We start from the raw sequence: 23,811 nt of genomic DNA, 5'->3' as shown, positions 1-23,811 counted from the left end.
TTGTGCCCTTACCTCGGTCTCTGGTTCCAGCAGGACTTGGAAAGTGGGTCCCAGCTCATTCTTCTAGAAGGTCCTGAGAAGAACATTTCGTGTATTCACGTCCTAATGGAATGTAGTTCCCATTCTTCTGAATTTCTGTCAGGGTTTCTTACCGGAAACAAGCCTGGATCTGGAACAAACTATCGACTGCATCGATGAGGTGATGTCGCGGGACCCCGCAATCCACAAGTCCTTTAGTAAAATACGTCTTGTTCAAAAACTGTCCTGGAAGGGGTGGAATGACACACGGGAACAGCCCAGAAAATGCAAAGGCCTGTGCAGCTCAGCAACCAGCTTGCCCAGGGAATCCACCCAGTGCCCCCTCCTCAGCACTCAGTGCAACAAGGCAGCTTCTCTCTGGCGACTCAGGAGATGCCAAGTTGCTGCAAAGCTCGCAAAGCTCGCAAGGTCTCCCCTGGTGCAAGCGGCAGAACCCGCTGGAAACGCAGTTCTGCTCTCTGTCCTGAGACAGCGCCAGAGGCCCTGTCTGGGAGCAACAGCAGCCCTTCCTGCTCTGAGGTGCCCTGGGTCAGAAAAGCCGATGGTGCGCCCTCTGCTGGCCATCACTGCCTAGGCAGAGGAACCGGCCCCTCCGGGTCTCTGGTGCTTGTGCTCTCTCTGCTGGCTACCATGGGAATTCCTGCAATGTTGAAGGCCCTGGTCGCTCAGCTGAGGGACTGAAGGTGCTCTGGGCAACTCAGCCTGTTCTCCACATTGGGAAGGGTCTTAGTGACAGGGACTGGGACACAAAGAAATCTTTTCCTTCTCCTTTCTTTTGAGTGAAGAATGAAACCAATTTTATTAACATAATGACATCATTTGTAATGTTTTAAGCAATGTCCACATAAAAATAGACCGCCAATTTACACATGCTGAGCAAGTAATTGTGTTTACCACCAGAGTGTTTAGGTTAAAGAATTGACACCTTTGAGAGAGAGATAACTGCTTCCAGCTATGGAATAAATGAGTCCTAGGGATACAAGGGACAGTCAATGGAATAGGGTCAATCCTGTAATAATACTGTTGCATGCTTTCACAGGATAGTTACACTTGTGCTGAAGTACAACATAATTTATAGACATATGGAATGACTAAAATGTATGCCTAAAACTAATACAACAAATGTGTGAAGAATATTTCAATTAAAAGTCGACATCCTTTATGCTATCTTTATCTTTTTTTTTTTTGCCAATAAACTATCATTCCTGAGGCGCTTGGGTGGCTTAGTCAGTTAGGCATCCGACTTCCCCTCAGGTCATGATCTTGCAGTCCATGAGATTGAGCCCTGTGTCAGGTTCTGTCCTGACAGCTCAGAGCCTGGAGCTTGCCCCAGATTCGGTGTCTCCTGCTCTCTCCCCACTTCCTCCCTCAGACTCTCTCCAAAAAAGAAAAACAGAAACATTATAAATTAAAAAAAAATCATTCCTAATTTAGAATCTGTGAAATTCCATTTATACCAGATTCTCTAACATCACCATCTTGATGTTGAGAGCTTATCTGAATAGTCACTAATAATATCTTTGATGACACATATGTGGCAGGGTCAGAATGCAACTTACAGGGAGCTATGCATCTGTTATGAATTTACTGTATGTATCTTTGGCTAATATTTCCAATGAAATGTGCTTTAGGGATACAGATGTATGAAATAATGTCCATCAGTCATAGAGGTCAAATTCCTATAGGACCATTATGCCTTCAATTACTAATTGTCATCTCTTCAAAATTAAAAGAAAGCTGGGACAAGAAAATGTCTGAATTTGATGTAAGAGAAGACTATGGTGTTTTAAAGGGTTCACCTACCATCTGGCATCCTCAGTTTGGCAGTGGACAGGAGGATAGAAACCCACGATCTTGATGCACACCACTAGTTCCAGAGGGAGAATATGGACCTTCTTGTCAAATACTTTTTTATAATATCAGCAGTTCAACTCTGCCAGGTCCAGACTGCCGGAACTAGGGGCAACACAATGCCTGATATCTGGATTCAGAACATGAGGAAGACCAGCTGGTAAGGAGTGCCGGGAAAATCCAACAGGGCCCGGGACAATGAGGGAGAGGAGTCCGGGTCCCCTCCCCACAGGGCAGGCTCTGGCGTTTACCTGCCAAAGAGCAGCACACTCTCCCTCAAGACATGCCTCTCCATGACAGAACATGAGGCTGTGCCCCCACAATTCTGGGAAAATAAGGGATACCCATCTTTTCAAATGCAATAGCCTCTGCAAAGCTTGGCCCCAGGGATGTTGGAGTCTTGGAGTCATGGAACACTGATGCCCATGATACCTGCCATTTCTACCCCAGCACTCAGAGACACTTCATACATCCCCTCTCCCCTGGCCCATCTCACCCCATCCACATTCCTGGACCAGGTCTCTACTTTCTCCTTGTACTTCCTCTTTGTCTCTGTTTCTCTCTAACCACATCTCTCTCTATTTCTTCCTTTCACTCTCTAGGACTTGCCCAATTCCCCTATCACAAATTCAATGTCTCTCTCCCTGCCTGTCTCTTTCTCCACCTCTCCCCAGGTTTCAGGATATCTGCTCTGTGCATGCAGCCCTGTCCAGGAGCACAGGGCACTCCTGTCTCTCCCTCTCTCATGTCTTGTTTTGTCCCAGGCCCTGATCATAATGGAGGAGAATCCCCTGTACAGCAGCTGCTCATGTTGACATTTGCTAGAGCAATGCTGGCAGCATGTGGACAGCCAGACATTTACCGTTGGTGGCCCAGCCATGACCCAAAAGCTCCTGGAGGGCTGGCTGCTTCCCTAAGCTGGGAGGAAAAAGGGGCTCACAGGTTTCAGTGTCCCTGGGGCAAAGTGGATTAGTTTGGTCTATGTAGAAGGAGCCATATGCTTACACCCAACTCTCCTGGGTGGTGTCGAAGGAACCTAACTCAGACCATGGAGCTCTGCCCTCCTCATCCCTCAATAAGGCAACAGGGGAAGCTTTGTGGGACATCATGTGACTCACCACAAAAGCTGCGCCATTTGCCCCCTTGGAGGCCACCTGGATTGGTGCTATTGGGGGCAGCTGGAAGGTGCACAAGGGCACAAGAGCTGAGTTAATGCAGGGCCTCCTTACCGGTCTCCTGAATCCATTCCTCACCATTGGAAGAGACCCTTTCCTGGAGACAGATACCTGCCCTCCTCATCAGCACAAACCCCATCAACTAGCACGCACGCCATGTGCTCAGGAGTATCTATCTACAGATATAACAACCACGACCAGATCTCCCTAAAGGATGTATCCAACTCCTCAGATGGAACTATAGGTCCCTTCCAGGCATTACAACCCCAAAGAATGATCTGTCTTCTTCCACCAATCGTGTACATACTATGTGTTGGCTAACTGCATATACAGGAACCCCAAAGTGTACACTTGATGGGGAATGAGTGTTGATTTTCCTGGAAGCAGACGCTGACACAGAAACACAACTGAGACAAGTGTATTAGGGGACATTAGGAAGGACAAAGTGGAGTGGACAGGGTGGTCAGGGAAAGCATTCAGACCAAGGGACAGATTAGACACCATCTCTAAATATATAATAACCACAGCTGGTTTGTAATGGTTCACTGTCCTCTTCAAATTTCAAACGGATTGCCCTCTACGTCAAAGTGATTTTGAGTTATTGCAAAGGGATCTTCTGTTCTCTTGTATGCATTTTGTCTTCTACAATACATCTGTGGCCTTGGATGAGCACATATTTGTGTGGCTGCATTTGTGTGTCTACCTCAGATCTTAGATATAGATGCCTGAATATACACATTCTCATACTTATATTTTCCTTCTTTGTAAAGTAGGACCTGAATTTTAATAGAAAAAACACACGGGTCTTTGTTGTATCTTTTGAAACAGGAACTGTCAATCTCCCAACCTCAGGCATTATATCCTTAGTTTCATGAAACTGAATGAACATCTGTTGATGATCTTCTGTGTGCAGATACATTCATTTCCACCCTGAGAAGGGTGAATGCCCACTCATCCCATACATTTTACAAATTCCTTATGTGCTTAACCACCTCTTCATCGCACTGACCTCAGAGACCAACATTGTTCCTGCTTCTCAGATTACAATGCTGAGGCTATGAGATGGCCCCACTGAGAGCTGGCATTAGGGCTGAGACAGCAGGATCACAGGCAGTGCCTCTGGAAATTGTGAGGGAAGTTTCAGAGATGCAAACCTTCATTCAGAGTCATGACAGTAGGTTGAGGGGTGCGGTGACAAGATTCCAGCAGGGGCGTTTCCTGGTCAACCCTGATTTCCCTGCTAAGAGTCTGATTCAGGCTGAAGGCCAAGGAAGCCACACAGCTAATCTACAACCTTTCATCACATTTAGTCTCACAGAGGCACACAAACTTAGCAGACAAGCATCCCATAAGAACCAAGGTAAACTACAAATCTCCAGGGCATTCTTTCACAAGGATCCAGAACCTTCAGGAGAACCTCCAAGGGAAACAACAGTCTTTATTTAGATAATAAACTAGGTGCACTTTGGCCACAATGACATTTCAGAGATGATACCTGCATGAACTCTCCTTGAACCCATACAGCAGCTCGGTGTGGATGTCACCCTGCGCTCACTCTCCCTGCCCAGGTTGTGGGCCCTTCCACAAATGGCCTCCAACTCCATCTCACTGAGTCCAACACCCTCCCCTCTGCACCATCTCAGCTCTCCCTTCTCATGCACAGTCTCCAATTGATTCCCATGAGATTCATGTCTCCGTCTCTTGTACTTGAGGACCCATTACTGGAGCTGCCATTATTGTAGACCAGAATCTCCATGTAATTTAACGCATGTCACTCTCTCCCCATTAGGACAATTGAAGCCCCTGATGGTAAGGGTTTGCCTCATCTCTCACAGAGCCAGGGACATGGACTGTGTACTGGGCACATCTGCAGAACTGATATGCCTGCTTTTCTATGAAAAGACTCTTTCCTTCTCCATAAAGGATATATGCAGCCCAGCTCAATAATGGAAATGACACAGCCCAACATATGTATGTCCTGAGAAACTTGAGGAATCTTAACAGTGTCCACATCCAGCAGCACCCTTGCATTACAAAGCATGTGAGGCCATCTCTACGTCTTCTCAAAGACTCAACAACATAGAAGCTGAACATGCTGAACATGTCAACTCATACAGCTCAGTTCATCTCACAAATAGTCGAGGTGGAGGTGGTGGGTCCTGTCACTGAGAACACCAAGGAGCTGGAGGTAGCCCATAGAGCCCATGAACAGTGATAAAGGGTATCTGTGGGGGATGGACCTGGGAAAGAAGGAGGTCCTCTTGCATCCATAGGGACCTACAGAAAAGAAGTGACAGGTGTGTTGGTATGACAGACAGAAGCAGAATGCCCGCAGGAGCTGAAACACAATGAAGCAGGTGTCAACACCTGACCCCTTGTTCATTCATGGGTTCTAGTAGAACAGAGCATCAGTGTCAGAAAACTCTACCCTTCCATGAGGTCCCACCTATAGCCTGAAGTTACCAGATGCCACAAGGAAAAACTACTGTCGCCACACGTCACTGCACATGTTTACAAATGCAGAAAGCCAAGGAGTCCTATTCTGGAAGCTTGATGGCAGTAATGCCAGTCTAATAAAGGAACGTATTCCAGAGAGGCAGGTGTCTGTGTCCAGGACCCCTCTGGTGTCCTCTTCCACCAGATCTGCAGACTTTTTATTTGCACATTGAAAACAGACAGAACATGAAGGAATGAAATAAATGACCAGAACCACACAGAGATCCATGGCCACCCCAAGGTCAAAGCTCAACCTGCCATCCCATTCCTGTCCTCACTCTGCTTCCCTCCCTGAAAAAGACATCTTCTGTGCAAGGCCACAGAGACCTCTGAGGAGATGGGGATTCCTGGAGTCCTGCATGGGGTCTGGAAATGTGTTTTCTGAGGGAAACACTTTACCTGTGCATATTCATTGGTCTCAAGTATGTTTATCTTAATTCACAGGTAATTCAGCTTTTAAATACAATATGAGTTGCAGAGCTATTTTGTGCCATTGTAAAAGGGAGGTAGAAATTCTACATAAAAGAATGAACAGAAACATGTCTCAATTTCAGGGGCAAAACTCCCATAAGGTATCATGAGACCAAGTACCAATTACAACTGCTCCCGGGACACAAGAGAACCTACTCATATAAACACAACTGAAGAACTCTGTGAGGTATTGGCCTGCAGGTAATCACTGATTCTCTCCCTTCACGACTGCAGTTCCACGTACATTTTTTTATTACACGTGCCACTTCTGAAAATTCAGAATATTTCCACCTAGGGGACAACTGGAGAAATTCTCTCTTGTACATTTACCAACACAGAAGGACCAGTAATGAATTCTGAAATTTTTCTAAAAACCCTCAGCACTGCACAAAGCACACAATATAATGTTGGAAACAGTTTTTATCTACTCCAGTCATGAGGCTCATAGCAGACATTCTGAACACATTCATGGCCTACACTGAAATAGGAAAAAATGAAAATAATCACGATAATCCCGTGTAAAGAAGGTGCGGAAGGAGTCAGACGCTCCAGAAGACTTGAGGGTGCAGTGAAGTGTCATCCTCCTCAAGTTATTTCCACAAACGCTAAGTGAGAGCCACGTGGTCCTCAGCCTCCACACACTTGTGGTGTCCAGAGGCACTAGCTAACATGACGATGTTACATTGGAGAGGTCTGGAGGCTTGTGAGCACATAAATCAAACAGTAAAGACACCAGAGGACAAAGAAAACCAGACAAGGCCAGATAAAAGTTTCCAGAAAGCATTGCAACTGAAACGGGCAACAGAATTTACCTTGTCTTTCTCTGCATCCTTGGTAGAGACACAAATGATATTTCCCATGGGAGCTGCATCACGTCTTAGGTCTCATAAAGGATGGAGGCAGATGGAGGTTGATTCTGACTTGCATAGACTGTGTGGAAGAAAAACAAACCATCCTGAACATGTTTCATTATATTCAACTCATTCACACTCTCGGGTCCCTTACCCGGGACAGAGCGTTTTCCACGTGCCTCGGGTGACCCTTGAGGACAAGAGGGAGTTCTGATCCTGTCTCTTGAGGAAGGTTCACAGGGCCCTGGTTCAGGTGTTTTTATAACTAATCAAGCAGCTGTGAACAGCTCAGGTCTCAACTCGCTAGAAAGTATGTTAGGGGTGTGTTTCATCCCTCAGAGAGCCCAGCACATGGTCTCTGTACAAGCTACATCCTAGGGAGTGCTATGTCTGTCAGCATGTATAAGGCCTCTTTCCTTCTCTATCAGAGACACGTGTTGCCCATCTCACTATGTGGAAATGACTGCCCATTTCATGCAGGTCCTGAGAAACTTGAAGAACATTACAATGTCCTCACTCAGGCTGACCTGAAAGCCCTGTGGTGCCATCACTGCATCTTCTCCAAACACATAACAAGTAAAAGACAAAACGTGTTTTATAAGTCAACTCATACTGGTCATATCATCTTTCCACATGGTGGAGGAGGAAGGTGAGGTCCCAGAGGACCCCAGTTTGGAGAAGCTGGGGATGACCCAAAGCCCATGGGTGGTGATAAAGGTCAGCCCATGGGGTATGACATGGGGGGCACTTCTGGGAAAGGAGGAAACAGCCTGGAAACCACGTGGACCTGCAGGACAGAAATTAAACTTTTGAGATGTGTTAGGGTAAAGGTGAAAAATCCAACACCAACACCAACACTAACATACCTGAATCCCAATGAAGCCGAATGACACATGTCTCTTTCCTCTCCACCTGGTTTCAACAGGGCAGCATCAGTGCCACTAAACTCCACCCTTCCCACTGGGTCCCACCTAGAATTTCTAAGAGTTGGAGGAGACAAAGCAGTGCATTGCTGGCAACATGGTACTAGCTGTGTCTGCAATGTGGGGAAGGAAGTGGCTAGTCTTAAAGGATCAGAGGGATAATTCCAGACTACTAAAGAAAGTCTGTTCCACACACACAGGCTTCTATGTCCAGGACTACTCTCCACCCAGCCCTTCACCACCTCAACAGCTCCGTCTTGGCATAGTAAGAGCTGAAATGATGAGGAAGAATTTTGTTTCCGTACTGTTCATTTACATCTTTAATCCATTTCAAGTTAATTCTTGGGGTGATATAACATAAGGTGCTAAGCTTTATTCTTGTACACGTGAATATCCAATTTTCCCAGTCCCAGTTATTCAAGAGACTACCCTTCTCCATTGTGTATTCTTGACTCCCTTGTCAAATTCTAGTTGACTGTGCATGCAAGGGTTTAGTTTGGGTCTCAATTTCCATTCCATTGTCTCGTGTGTGTGCTTATGCCAGTGACATACCTGATATCTTTGTGTTAGGATTCAGCTTGCAATCAAGAAGTGTGATGCCTCCTGTTTTGATCCTTCTTGCATTGGCTACTTGGGGTCTTTTTTTGATTCCAAGTACATTTTAGGATATGTTTTTCTAATTGCATACAAATTGCATTGGAGTCTTGATAAAGATTGCACTGAATCTCTAGATGGCTATGGGTAATATGGACATTGTATCTGTATTAATTCCTCTGAAAGATGGACGTGGGATGGCTTTTCACTGACTTATCTGTTCTCCTGTTTCTTTCATCAAATTGAATTTCTTCCATTTCTGTACATGGGTGTTATACTTTTCTGTAGAGAGATCTTTCACTTCCTTGGCTAAATTTATTCCTATAAAGTTTATTGTTTTTGATGCTATTGTAAATGGATTGTTTTCTTTTCTTCTTAGATAATTTGGTTAGTGTATAGGAAAAGCTACAGAATTTGATACGGTGTCTTTCTAGTTTGGAACTTTAATGCATTTCTTGATTAGATATTAACAAGTTCTTTTACACTGACTTTATTTCATTCCTTTACCTTACTAAAAAAAATGATGTTATTTGGGAATAGCTGATACAGTGTGTTACATTAGTTTCAGATGAACAACATAGTGATTGGACAAGTGTATACATTCTGATACGCTAACACAGTTGTAGCTACAATCTGTCACCATGCATCACTATTCCAGTACCATTCTCAATGTTCCCTATGCTATATCTTCCATCTGTAATTTATTATTCCATAACCAGAAGCCTGCATCACCCAATCCCCTTCACATATATATGGCATCCTTGTCTTGTTCCTGATCTCAGAGGAAAATCTTTCACAATTTCATTATTGAGTATGATGTTAGATAGGGGCTTCACATACATGGCCTTTCTTATGTTGAGATATGTTCCCTCTATGGGGAATTTTTAAAGAGTATTTTAGCACAAATGGATACCAAATTTTCTCAGAACTTTTTTTTGTGTTTATTGACATCGTCACAGGGTTTTCTTTTTAATTTTTAAAATGTATGGGGTGTCTGGGTGGCTCGGTTGGTTGAGCGTCCGACTTTGATTCACATCATGATCTCACGGTCTATGGGTTCGATCCCCGCATCAGGCTCTGTGCTGACAGCTCAGAGCCTGGAGCCTGCTTCGGATTCTGTGTCTCACTCTCTCTCTCTGCCCCTCCCCTGATCATGCCCTGTCTTTCTCAATCTCTCTCTCTCTCTCTTTCTCTCTCTCTCTGTCAAAAAAAATAAACATTAAGAAAATTTTTAAAAATGTATTTATTTTATTTTAAATTTATTTATGTATTTCTTTAGTATTTATTTTTTCAAGTTTTTATTTCAATTCCAGTTGGTTAGCATACAGTGTAATGTTAGTTTCAGGTATACAATGTAGTCATCCATCACATACAACACCCAGTGTTCCTCACTACTAGCGCCCTCCTTAGCCCATCACCCATTTAACCCATCCCCCTGCCCACCTCCCTTCTAGTAATCCTCCGTTTGCTATTTATAGTTAAGAGTCTGGTTTCTGGTTGATTTTTCTTTCATTCAAGGATGTGAGGAGTCACATTTATTGATTTGTATTTCTGAAACATACTTCCTTTACAGGGAAAAAACCCTGCATCACCGTCAATGATCCTTTTTATGTGATGCTGAATTTGGTTTGCCTGTATATCACTGGGAATTATTCATCTATATTCATCATGGGAATACTGGCCTATAGTCTTCTGTTCAGGTAGTATCCTTTTCTGGTTTCCTATCAGGGTAATTCCAGTCTCATGAAATGAGTTTTTGGTGTTCATTCCTTTTGAACCAATGAGAGGACTGCTGTTATTTCTTCTACAAACGTTTGGTCACATTCACCAGCGAATCTACCTGGTCCTGGGCTTTTCTTCCCTGAGAGAATTTCTATTACTGTTTCCATTTACTTACTTTGGTTATCTTCTTGTATTGATGCAGTCTTCCATTAATGGGTCTGTGCAAACCTTCTATTTTTTCCTGATACAGTCTTGGTAGGTTGTGTGTTTCTAAGAACCTATCCATTTCTTCTAGGGAGGCGGTTTGCTGGCATCTAATTTGGCCATGGTCGCCTCTTTGTCTCCTTAATGTTTCTTTGGTATCAGGTGTAATGTCTACACTTTTATTTATAATTATTTTGAGTTGGGTCCTCTCTCTGCCTTAGCATAGTCTATGTATAATCTTGAAAATTTTGTTTCACTCTTCAGAAAACCCACTTTTGGTCTTCTTCATATTTTCTATTGATTTCATGGTCTCAGTTTCATTGGTTTCCACTCTCATATGCATTACTTCCTCCCTTTGGAGAACATTGGACATTGCAGATTGTTGTTTTTTTCTAGTTCTTTTAAGTTAAAGGTAGGTTGTTCATTTGAGTCCCAAATCTATCCCCCACTAATGCAAGACCAGTGACTCATCAGAGAACCTTCAATAGGTCTCTCCTGCCCTATTTCTCATCCTCCAAACTCTGAGAAATGGAACCAGAAAATTTATTTGAAGACACAACAGATGAAAACTTCCTTAATGCGGGGAATGAAACAGATCCAGAAGCAGGAGGCACAAAGAATCCCCAAAATATTCAACAGAAGCAGATCCACATCAAGTCATCTAGTAATTAAAATGCAAAACGCCGTGATAAAGAAAAAAATTTAACAGCAGGAAAACAAAAGATGACAATTACCTACAAGAGAAACCCCATAAGGTTATCACTGGATGTTTTTCAGAAGAAACTTTGAAACTGTAAGTGAACAGCACGGTATGGTAAAGGTGCTGAATGGATAACATCTGCAGCCAAAGAGAGTCTATCCACAACACTATCATTCAGATGGAAGGAAAGATCAAGAGGTTCCCAAATAAATACTCAGGGATTTCACAACCAACAAACCACCCCTGCAAGAAATGTTAAAAGGGACTCTTTAAGTGGAAAAGAAACACCTAAAGTGACAGTATTAAAGTGTGAAACGCAAAAGCAATAAAAATGAGTATGTCTGTAAAACATCAGCCAAGGTATTTGCGATATGAAAGGTTTTGAAATATGACACTACATATCTACAACACGGGGAGGAGAGGAGAGCAGTAAAGAACTGGTTCAAACTTAAACAACTATCAACTTAATATAGACTTCTATATGCACAAGTGGTTAGGTACAAACCTAATAACCACCACAAATCAAACACCACCAATACATATGCAGACTATAAAGACAAGCAATTTCAACTGTGGTACTAAAGAAACCCAGCAAACCCTAAAAAGGAGAAAGAGGAGAAAGGATCAGAAAGATTCAGAAACAACAATCATCAAGTAATAAAAGGACGAGTATATGTCTATCAATTACTTTGAAGGAAACAGAATAAATGCTCAAATCAAAGGCACAGGGTGACAGATAGGGGCACCTGGATGGCTCAATCACTTGAGATTTCGACTCTTGATTTTGGATCACGCTATGATGCCAGGATCATCGGATTGAGCCCCAATTAGGCTCTGCACTGAGCATGGAACTTGCTTAAGATTCATCCTCACTCTCATTCTCTCTCTTTCGATCTATCTTCCCTCATTCCCCCCACCCCGCACTCCCAACCCTGAGCTCTCTCTCCTCTTAATAAAAGGCACTGGGTGAGAGAATGAATGAAATATAGGACCTATCTATCCTCTACCTATAAGAGAGTAATTATAGAAGTAAATTATCAAAAGAAAACAGCAGTAGCCATACCTACATCAGACAAATAGATTTAAAAATAAAACTCTAACAAGAGAGAAAGAAGGACACTATAATGATAAAAGGTATAATCCAACGAAAGATACAACAATTGTAAACATATATGTGCTCAACCTGGGAGCATCCAATACACAAAACACTGAAAACCTAAAGTAAAGAATTGATACTCATACAATCATAGAAGGGCACTTTAACACCGCAAAGATATCAAGGGATATATCATTCCATCAGAAAATATACATTTGTGTATTTTCTAATAACAGCATGCACATGGGTTCCAGAATTAGTGAAGAAATACTCGACAAGGAACTTAGAATATCACCATGTCATTTACAAAGCGCGATGGCAGCGGCACGAGAGGATTCCTAAAGCCTACTCCAAGGGTGGCAATTACATTTGTCTAGCCTTGGAACACATAGAATAACCCTGACCGGCACACACCCTGGTGACTCCACTCAGCCCTTTGGGGAGACACCTACTCTGCTCTGGGGTAACGACCTGGAGCATCCAAGGACCTAACCCTAAACCAAATGGTTACCGTAACCAGAATACTCACCCTACACCTACCCCTGTATATCATACTAACACTACAACAGATGCACATTGGAGCAGGTGCCCACATTTCAGCCTTACATGGAATTCAAAACACTGATGTCGCTTCGACCCTGGTGACTTCCCTGGACCGAACCATAAACCTCTCACAAAACCACGTGGCTGAGGTCCAGAAGTGGTAAAGGGTCACTCGGAATGGAACCTGGAACCTCACCATGTCACTTCCCAGGCCCAGCTGCAGCTGCCCGAAAGGATTCCTGAGGCTTACCCTACCAGGGGGCCATAGATTTGTGTGAAATTGGAAGCCAAAGAGTGATCTTGACAGGCACCCTCCCTGTGCCCTCAACTCAGAACTTCGGGGAGACCACTGCACTGATGTGGGTTCAAGGCCTGGAGCCTCCTGGGACCTAACCCTAACCCTAACCCATCCCCTAAACGGAATCCTCCACCGAAGTCTAAGCCGACCTCGAACCATAACCCTATACTTGAGCTCCACTGTCGCATACGCCCTCACTTCAGACCTCGAGGGAGATCATGAGTCTCGGGTTGCAGTGGTCCTGGTGACGTCCCTGGACCCAACACTAACCCTAGCTAACCACGGGGACCCAATACCCCAGTCTGACAACACCACGCGCCAAGGGTCCAGAAGAGGTGCAGGCTAACTCGGCATGGAACCTGGAACCTCAACATGTCGTTTCCCAACCCGGCTACAGCTGCCCGAGAGGATTCCTGAGGCCTCCCACAACAGGGGACCAGAGAGATTGTGGTCTTGGAAGCCAAAGATTGATCCTGAGCGACACCCTCCCATGTGCCCTAAACTCAAACCTCCAGGGAGTACACTGCACTGCTGAGGGGTCACCAACACATCCTCCTAGGAACAAACCCTAACCCTATCCCTACCCGTAACCAGAACACTCCACCGAAACCTAAGCCGACCACGAAACCAAACCCTAGACTTCAGCCGCAACGTCGCATGGGCCCTCACCTCAGTGCTCGAGGAAGATCATGAGACTAGAGCTGCTTCAGCTCTGGCGACGTCCTTGGAAAGCCCTCTCACCGTGGGGACCTAATAACAAAGTCTGATAACACCACGCGCCTGAGTCCCAGAAGCAGTGCATGGTCACTTGGCATGGAACCTGGAAGGTCACAATGTCGTTCTCCAGGCACGGCAGCAGGTGCCCGAGAGGATTCCTAAAGCCACACCTACCAGGGGCCCATTGAGTTGTGTGGCCTTGGACCCAGAGACTGATCCTGAACGGCACGCTCCCATGTACCCTCAAATCAGCCCTTCGGGCACACCTCTGCACCGCTGCAGATTCGGCGCCTGGAGCCTCCTAGGACCTAATGCTAACCCTAAGCCTAACCCTACCCCTAACCGCAACCCTCCACCGAAACGTAAGCCGACCAAGAAACCTAACCTTACACTTGAACCGAACCGTCACATGGGCCCTCACCTCAGACCTCCAGGGAGATAACGAGACTAGAGTAGCTTCGTCCCTGGCGACGTACCTGGACAGAACCCTAACCCTAGCTAAGGCTCTCTCCCCATGGGTCCCAATCCCAAAGTCTGACGACACCACGCGCCTGGGGTCCATAAGCAGTGCAGGCTCACTCGCCATGGAACCTGGGAGCTCACCATGTTGTTTCATAGGCCGGGTGCAGGAGCCCGAGAGGATTCCAGAGGCCTCCCTGACCAGGGGCCCATTGACTTGTGTGGCCTGGGCAGCCAAAGACTGATCCTGACCGGCACCCTCCCTTGTGCCCTCAACTGAGCCCTTCGGGGAGACCACTGCACTGATGTGGGTTCGGCGCCTGGAGCCTCCTGGGACCTAACCCTAACCCTAAACCTACCCTTAAACGGACCCTTCCACCAAACCCTAAGCTGGCCTCAAACCCTAACCCTACACTTGAGCCGCCCCATTGCATGGGCCCTCACTTCAGCCCTCGAGGGAGATCAAGAGACTGGAGTCGCTCCGGCCTTGGCAACGTCACTGGACCAAACCATAACCGTAGCTACGGCTCTCTCCCCATGGGGACCCAATCCCAAAGTCTGACAACACCACACTCCTGGGGTTGTTCAGCGGTGCAGGGTCACTCGGCATGGAACCAGGAAGCTCACCATGTCTTTTCCCAAGCCCGGCTGCAGCTGCCCGAGTGGATTCCTGAGTCCTCCCTGACCAGGGGCCCTTAGAGTTGTGTGGCTTTGGAAGGCAGAGACTGATGCTGACTGGCACCCTTCCTAGTGCCCTCAAATCAGCCTTTCGGGGAGACCACTGCACTGCTGTGGGTTCGGTGCCTGGAGCCTCTTGGGACCTATCCCTAACCCGAAACCTAACCCTAACTGGAACCCTCCCACGAAACCTAAGACGTCCTTGAACCCTAACCCCACATTGAGATGCCCCATCGCATGGGCCCTCACTTCATCCCTCGAGGGAGATCACGAGACTAGAGTCGCTTCGGCCCTGGCAATGTCCCTGGACCGAACCCTAACCCTAGCTAAGGCTCTCTCCCCATCCCTACCCAACCAAATTGTGACAACACCAGGCGCCTGGGGCTCAAGGCGGTGCAGGGTCACTCAGCATGGAACCTGTAAGCTCACCATGTCATTTCCCAGGCCCAGTTTCAGTTGCCAGAGAGGATTCCTGAGGCCTCCCCGAACAGGGACCCATAGATTTGCGTGGCCTTGGCAGCCAAAGACTAATCCTGACCGGCACCCTCTGCTGTGCCCTCAACTGAGCCATCCAGGGACACTACTGCCCTGCTGTGGGTTCAGCGCCTGTGGCTTCCTTGGACATAAACCTAACCCTAACCCCTGAACCGGTACCCTCCACGGATACTTAAGCCGACCTCTAACCCTGACCTTATACTTGGACCGCCCCGTCGCATGGTCCCTCACTTCAGCCCTCCAGGGAGAACAGGAGACTGGAGGTCCTTGGGCCCTGGCGACGTCCCTGGACCGAACCGTATCCCTAGGTAAGGCACTCTCCCCATGGGTACCCAATACCAAAGTCTGAGAACACCATGCACATGGGGTCCAGAAGCAGTGCAGGGTCACTCGGCATGGAACCTGGAAGCTCACCATGTCGTTTCCCAGGCCCAGCTGCAACTGCCCGAAAGGATTCCTGAGGTCTACCCGACCAGGGCCCATGGAATTGTGTGACCTTGCAAGCCAAAGATTAATCCTGACCGGCTCCTCCCTTGTGCCCTCAATGTAGCCCACTTGGGAGACCACTGCCCTGCTGTGGGTTCAGCACCTGGAGCCTCCTGAGTACTAACCCAAACCCTACCCCTAATCAGAACTCTCAACCGAATCCTAAGCTGATCTTGAAACCTTATCAAACACTTGACCCTCGGGGTCGCCTGGTCCCTTACTTCTGCCCTCGAGGGAGATCACGAGACTGGAGTTGCTTTGGCCATGGCAACGTCCTGGATCGAACCCTAACCCTTGCTCAGACTCCCTTCCATTGGGGACACAAGGCACAAATCATAAATCTTCTATGAGAAATTTGAAGAATCCCAAAGAAATGGAAAACTTTCCGTGCTCATGTATTAGAAGAACAAACATTGTTAAGATATCAATACTAACATAGCAATCGACACATTCAATGCAATCCCTATCAAAATAACATGAATTTTCTTCACAGAGCAAGAACTAACAACCCTAAAATGTGTGAGGATCCAGAAAAGACACCAAAAGCCAAAGTCATGTTGAAAAAGAAAACAAACCTGGAGACATAACTATTTTGGATTTGTGGTGTATTAGAAAGCCGCATTCATCAAGACAGTATGGTACGGGCACAGAAACGGAGACAGACGTCAATGACCAGTATACAGAACCCAGAAATATACCCTCAAACTTATGGTGAGTAATCTTTGATAACACAGGAAGAAGATCCAATGGAATAAAAGAGTCTCTTCAGTAAATGGTAGTAGGAAAACCGGGCAGTGTGAAGAATGAAACTGGACACTTCTTAAAAGACACACACACACACACACACACACACACACACACACACACACCTCAAAATGGATGAAAGATCTAAATGTAAGTCAGGAACCATCAAAATCCTAGAGGAGATAACAGGCAATGTACCTCCTTAATCCTGGCCGCAGCAACTTCTCGCTTGTCATGTCTCCAGAAGCAAGGGAAATAAAAACCAAAATGAACTATTGGGTCCGAAGACAAAAAGCTTCTGCACAGCAGGAGACACAATCAGCCAAACTAAAAGGCAACTGAATGGAATGGAAGAAGATATTTGCAGGTAACATATCAGATAAAGGTTTAGTATCCAAAATCTATAAAGAACTTATCACACTCAACACCCAAAAACCAAATAATCCAGTGAAGAAATGGACAAAAGACATGAAGAGCCACTTTAAGAAAGATGACATCCAGATTGGTCACACATGAAAAGATGCTCAATCTCACTCGTCATCACTGAAATACAAATCAAAACCAAAATGAGATATCCCCTCACACCTGTCAGAATGGCTAAAATTAACATCTCTGGAAATGACAGATGTTGGCAAGGATGCAGGGAAAGGGAACCCTTTTGCAATGCTGGTGGGAATGCAAAGTGGTGTAGCCACTCTGGAAAATAGTATGGAGATTCGTCACCAAAACAAAAAATAGAACTACACTAGGCCCCAGCAATTGCACTACTAGGTATTTATCCAAAGAATACACTAACGCTGACTCGAAGTGGCACATGTACTCCAATGTTTAAAGCAGCATTATCAACAATAGCTAAATTATGCCAAGAGACCAAATGACCACTGAAAGATGAATGGATAAAGAAGATATGGTATATTCATACAATGGACAATTACTCGGCGATCAAAAATAATGAAATCTGGCTGTTTGCAACAACGTGGATGGAACCGGACTTTATTATGCTAAGCAAAATATGTCAGAGAAAGACACACATCCTATGATTTCTCTCATCTGTCGAATTGAATAAAACTGATGAACATAGTGAAAAGACAGCAAAAATAAGATACAAATAGAGAGGGAGTCAAATGATAAGAGACTGTTAAATAGAGGGAAGAAGTTCAGGGTTCCTGGAGGGTTACTGAATAAGGGTATGGGCTAAATGGGTGATGGGCATTAGAGGTGGCCCTTGGGATGAGTATTGGGTATATTTTGTACTTGATGGATCACTAAATTCTACTGCTGAAACCACTATAAGGTAACTAACGTGGGCTTAAATTTATAAAAAAGAAATATTAAAAATAAGTAAAAAATGTACCAGCAGTCAAAAGAAAAGAATATTTACATCGGGCTCTTGAGTGGAAATGAAAGACTACAAGTGTTACAGACAAGAAAGGATCAGAGAAAACATCAAGAAACAAAACAACTAGTAGAATGGGACTAAATATATACCTATCAATAATCACTCTGAATATAAATGGACTAAATGCTCCAATCAAAAGACATTGGATAGGGCATCAGAATGGACAAAACAAACAAACATACAAACAAAAAACAATGTCTATCTAGATGCTGCCTACAAAGCCTTATTTGGACTTAAGTCACCTGCAGATTTGAAGTGAGGGAATGAAGAAATATTTATCATGCCAATAATGTCAAAAGAAAGCCAGTAGCAATACTTATATCAGGCAAAATAAACTTTAAAACCGAGACTCTATTTTGGTACCCTTTTGGTAAATACCTAATAGTGACATTGCATGCACCCAATATTTATAGCAGAATTATCAACAGTAGCCAAACTATGGAGAAAGCCCAAGTATCCATCAACTGATGAAGGTATAAAGAAGTTGTGGTGTCTGTGTGTGTGTGTGTGTGTGTGTGTGTGTGTATACGTATGTATATGCATATGTACATATGTGTATGTTCATATATACATACATATGATATACAATGAAATATAACTCAGCTTCAAGAAGAATGAAATCTTGCCATTTGCAACGATGTGGATGGAGCTCGAATGTATTTGCTAAGTGAAATATGTCAATCAGAGAAAGACAGATATATGATTTCACTCATGTGGAATTTAAGAAACGAAACACATGAAAACTAGGGAAGGGGGCAGGAAAAGAGAAGCGTGGTAACAAACCACATGAGTCTCTTAATGTTAGAGAAAAAAGAGAGAAGGTTGATGGAGGGAGATGGGTCAGCGCTGGGCTAGATGGAGGACGAGTATTAAGAGAGCACTTGTTGTGACGAGCACTGGGTGTTGTATGTAAGGGATGAATCACTGAATTCTACTCCTGAATCTGAGAATGCACTGTATGTCAACTAAGACTTAAATCAAATTAAATTAAGATAAATAAATAAATAAAGCTATAATGAGATGAAGACAGACACGATCTCATACTAAAGGGGACAGCCAAACAAGAATATCCAATGATTGTAAATTTTGATGCACCCAACATGCCATCACCAAGTATATAAAACATTTAGCAACAACCATAAAGGAACTCATTTATAATAATATAACAATAGTAGAGGACTTTAACACATCACTCACATCAATGGACACAATCTATAAACAGAAAATCAACAAGGAAACAATGGCTTTGAATGACACACTGGACCAGATGAATTTAACAGATATATTCAGAACACTCCATGCTAAAATGACAGAGTACACATTCTTTTCAAGCGTACATGGGGCATTCTCCAGATGTAATCACATTCTAGGTCACAAATCAGGCCTCAACAGGTGCCCAAAGACAGAGATCAGACCAAGCATCTTTTCTGACCACAAAGCTAGGAAGTTAACCACACACACACACACACACACACACACAAAGGAGGAAAGGAAACAAATAAAGGGAGGTTAAATAACATGCTATGAAATGAATGGGCCAAACAGGAAATCAATGAGAAAATACACTGAAACAAATGAAAATGAAAATACACTGGTAAAAACCCTTTGGAATGCGGCAAAAGCAGTCTATGATGGAAGTATATAGCAATACAGGCCTACCTGAAAGAGCAAGAAAAATCTCAAACAATCCTAACTTACAACTAAAGGAATGAGAAAAAGAACAGCAGAAGGAAGGAAATAATTGAGTTTAAGGAAGAAATAAGCAATATACAAAGCAAAAAGACACTAGACCAAATCAATGAAACCATGCGCTGGTTCTTTGAAAGCAGTAATCAACTTGAAAACCTCCTAGGCAGACTTTTCACAAAAAAGACAGAAAGGACTCAAATAAATAAAATCACAAATAAGAAAGGAGAAGTAACAGTCAACACCACAAAAATACAATTAGAAGATAATATTATGAACAACTATATGCAACAAATTGGACACTCTGAGAAAAATGAACAAATTCCTAGAAACACACAAACTACCAAAACTGAAACGGATGATATCTAAAATCTGAAAACAGAAAGATACCACATCAGTAATTTAAAAAATCTCCCCCAACACAAGAGTTCAGGGTTAGATGGCTTCAGTGATGAATTCTACCATGCGTTTAAGGAAGAGGTAATATGTATTCTCCTCGAATTATTACAAAAAATAAAAAAGAAGGAAAACTTACAAATCCATCATATGAGGCCATCATTACCCTGACACCAAAACCAGTTGAAGCCTCCACTAAAACCGGAAACTGCAGCAGCGCCTGTGTGGCTCAGTCGGTTTACTGTCCAACTCTTAATTTTGGATTAGGACATTATCTTGTGGTGCATGGGTTCGAGTCCCACGTTGGGCCCTGCCATGACAGTGTGGAGCATGACCAGGATTCTCTCTCTCCCTATCTCTGTGCCCCTCCCTCACTTTTATGTACTCTATCTAAGGAAAGAAATAAACATTTTTAAAAAATGTTAAAAGAATTTTAAGTAAAACTGCAGACCAATAGCCTGATGAGTATGTATGCAGAATTTCTCATTAACATACCTTCAAATTAAAGTCAACAATACATTAATAGAATCACTTACCATAATCCAGTGAGATATATCCCTGGGCTGCAAGGGTGGTTCCACATTCAAAGATCAATCAACATGATGCACCACAGTAATAGAAGAAAGGATAAGAACAATATGATGCTTTCAACAGATGCAAGAAAACCACTTGATAAAATGTTACATCCATTCATGATAAAAACCCTCAGCAAAGTACATTGAGACTCAACCTACCTGCACATAATAAAAGTCATCTATGAAAAACCCACAGCTTATCTCATCCTCAATGGGGAAAAATTGAAAGTTTTTCCTCCAAGGTCAGGGACAAGACAAGGATGACCCCTATCACCACTGTTATTCACATAGTACGGGAAATCCTAGCCACAGCACTCAGACAACAAAAAGAAATAAGAGGCATCCAAATCGGCAAGGAAGAAGTAGCACTTTTGCTATTTGGAACTGACATGATGTGCTCTATAAAAAACATGAAAGACTACCTTAAAAATTGCTAGCATTGATATATGAATTCGACAAGTCACAATATACAGAAATCAAGCTACATAGATGTATTGCATTTTTGTACACGAATCATGAATTAACACAGAGAGAAAGTAAGGGATCAACCCCATTGACAGGTTCACAAATACCACAAGATACCAGGAATATACCTAACCAAAGAGGTGAAAGACCTGTACTCTCAAGGCTATGAAACACTGATGAAAGAAATGGAAGAGAACACAAAGAAATGGAAATACATTTCATGTTCATGGATGGCAAAAACAAAATATTGTTACAATGTCTATACTCCTCAAAACAATCTACACATGTAATGAAATCCCTATCACACTAACAAAAACATTTGTCACAGACCTGGAACAAATAATCTCAAAATGTATGGAATGACAAAAGTCCCCAAACTGCCAAAAAAAACTTGAAGAAGAAAAGCAAAGCTGGAGACATCACAATTCCAGACATTAGGTTATATTACAAAGCAGTACTGATCAGAACAGTATGGTACTGGCAAAACAACAACAACAACAACAACAACAACAAAACACAGAGGCATAGATGAATAGAATGGAAACCCAGAAATGAACAGACACCTATATGGTCAATTAATTCTCAACAAAGCAGGAAAGAATAGCCAATGGGAAAAATAGATAGTCTTGGGACACATGGGTGGCTCAGTCACGAAAGCGTGTGATTGTGAATTCAGCTCACGTCATGATCCAGGGCAGTGCAGAGCATGCATGGGATTCTCTCTCTCCATTTCTCTCTGCTCCTGTTTTTCATGCTCTCTCTCTCAAAATAAATACATAAACTTAAAGTCTCCTCAACATATGGTTTTGGAAAAACTGGACAGCAACCTGCAAAACAAAACAAAACAAAACAACAATGGACCACTTTCTTAAAACATACACAAAAATAAATCCAACATGGATAAAGACCTATGTGTGAAACCTGAAACCATAAAAATCCCAGAGGATAATTAACACAGGCAGTATCTTATTTGACATTGCCTGTACAAATGTCTTTGTAGATATATCTCCTGAGGTAAGGGAAACACGAGCAAAAATAATGGGACATCGTAAAAATAAAAAGCTTCCATCACCAAGGAAATAATCAACAAAACTAAAACACCTACAGAATGATATTTGCAAACGACATCTGATAAAGGGTTAGTGTCCAAAATATATAAAGTTATACAGCACACAAAAAATGAGAAATCCGATTAAAAATGGGTAGAAGACACGAATAGACATTTTCCCAAGGAAGACATACACGTGGCCAAGAGACACATGAAAAGATGCTCAAGAATACTGATCTTAGGGGAAATTAAATTCAAAAGTACAATGAGATAATACATCACATCTGTCAGAATGACTCAAATCAATGAATGATGAAACAGCAGTTGTTGCCAAGGATATGGGGAAAGAGGAAACCTCTTACACTGTGGGGAGGAATGCAAACTGGTGCAGCCACTCTGGAAAACATCATGGAGATTTGTAAAAACAACAACAACAACAAAACCTGGAAACAGAACTACATTACGATCCAGCAATTTCACTACGAGGTATTTACACAAAGAATACAAAAATAATTCTTCAAAGGGATACATGCACCCTGATGTTTACAGAAGCATTTTCTACAACAGCCATATTACGGAAACTGCCCAAGCATCCATCAATGATGAATAAATTGAGATGTAGTATATGGAATGTAATATTATTTAGCCATAAAAGCATGAAATGTTGTCATTTGCCACGAGGTGGATAGAGGGAGAGAATGTTATGCTGGGTGAAATAAGCCTGTCAGAGAAAGACATATACCTGATGATTTCATGAACACATGGCAATAAAACAAAACAAAGGCGGGGGGGGGGGGAGGAGACAGTGACAAACAGACTCTTAACTAGGAAACAAACTGAGGAGTTCCACAGTGAGGTGGGGGAATGGGTGAAACAGCTGATGGGGATTAAGAAGTGCACCCGGGATGAGCACCGGGCGACGTGTGGAATTGTTGCTCTATATTGTACACCTGAAACTAATATTACACTGTACCTTTACTCACTGTAATTTAAATTAGAAGATAACATAAGGTTAATGACAGGTACAAACCAAGTTTTCTGTAGTTTTCAATCACTTCACTAGGTTGGAAAAATAACCATGAAATTTTTTAAAAAGCATGTATGATGTGGGGACAGTTTGTGCCCTTACCTCGGTCTCTGGTTCCAGCAGGACTCAGAACGTGGGTCCCAGCTCATTCTTCTAGAAGGTCCTGAGACGAGCATTTCATGGATCCACGTCCTAATTGATTGCAGCTCCCATGCTTCTGAATTTCTGTTAGGGTTTCTTCCTGGAAACAAACCTGAATCTGGAGCAAACCATCGACTGCATCTATGAGGTGATGTCGTGAGACCCCGCAATCCACGAGTCCTTTAGTAAAATACGTCTTGTTCAAAAACTGTCCTGGAAGGGGTGGAATGAAACACGGGAACAGCCCAGATAATGCAAAGGCTTGTGCAGCTCAGCAACCAGCTTGACCAGGGAAGCCACCCGGCGCCCCCTCCTCAGCACTCAGTTCAACAAGGCAGCTTCTCTCTGGCGACTCAGGAGATGCCAAGTTGCTGCTAAGCTCCCAAGGTCTCCCCTGGGGCGGGTGGCAGAACCTGCTGGAAATGCAGCTCTGCTCTCTGTACTGAGGCACCAGCAGAGGCCTGAGTCCTCTGAGAGCAATCGAAGCCCTTCCTGCTCTGAGGTGCCCTGGGTCAGAAAAGCAGATGGTGCG

At 43.7% G+C, this 23,811-nt stretch overlaps 1 long non-coding RNA gene across 2 annotated transcripts; it reads right to left on the bottom strand.

The window, feature by feature from the left end:
• LOC147577018 (uncharacterized) lies at positions 1-23,426 on the bottom strand. Of its 2 annotated transcripts, none has more exons than XR_015240611.1 (3): positions 23,241-23,426; positions 6,845-6,962; positions 1-169 (listed from the first exon to the last, which is right to left on the bottom strand). It is a non-coding gene; the product is annotated as an uncharacterized LOC147577018 (long non-coding RNA). The 2 variants fall into 2 exon arrangements; XR_015240610.1 differs by lacking the exon at positions 1-169 and adding an exon at positions 209-231.
• Positions 23,427-23,811: the final 385 nt, after the last annotated feature.

The sequence above is a fragment of the Puma concolor genome, chromosome D1, assembly GCF_028749965.1.
Source record: "Puma concolor isolate L17-30 chromosome D1, mPumCon1.1.hap2, whole genome shotgun sequence".
In the NCBI taxonomy this organism is placed as follows: domain Eukaryota; kingdom Metazoa; phylum Chordata; class Mammalia; order Carnivora; family Felidae; genus Puma; species Puma concolor.
The sequence above is the reverse complement of the archived record's forward strand: the minus strand, read 5'-3'. Positions and strand labels throughout refer to the sequence as shown.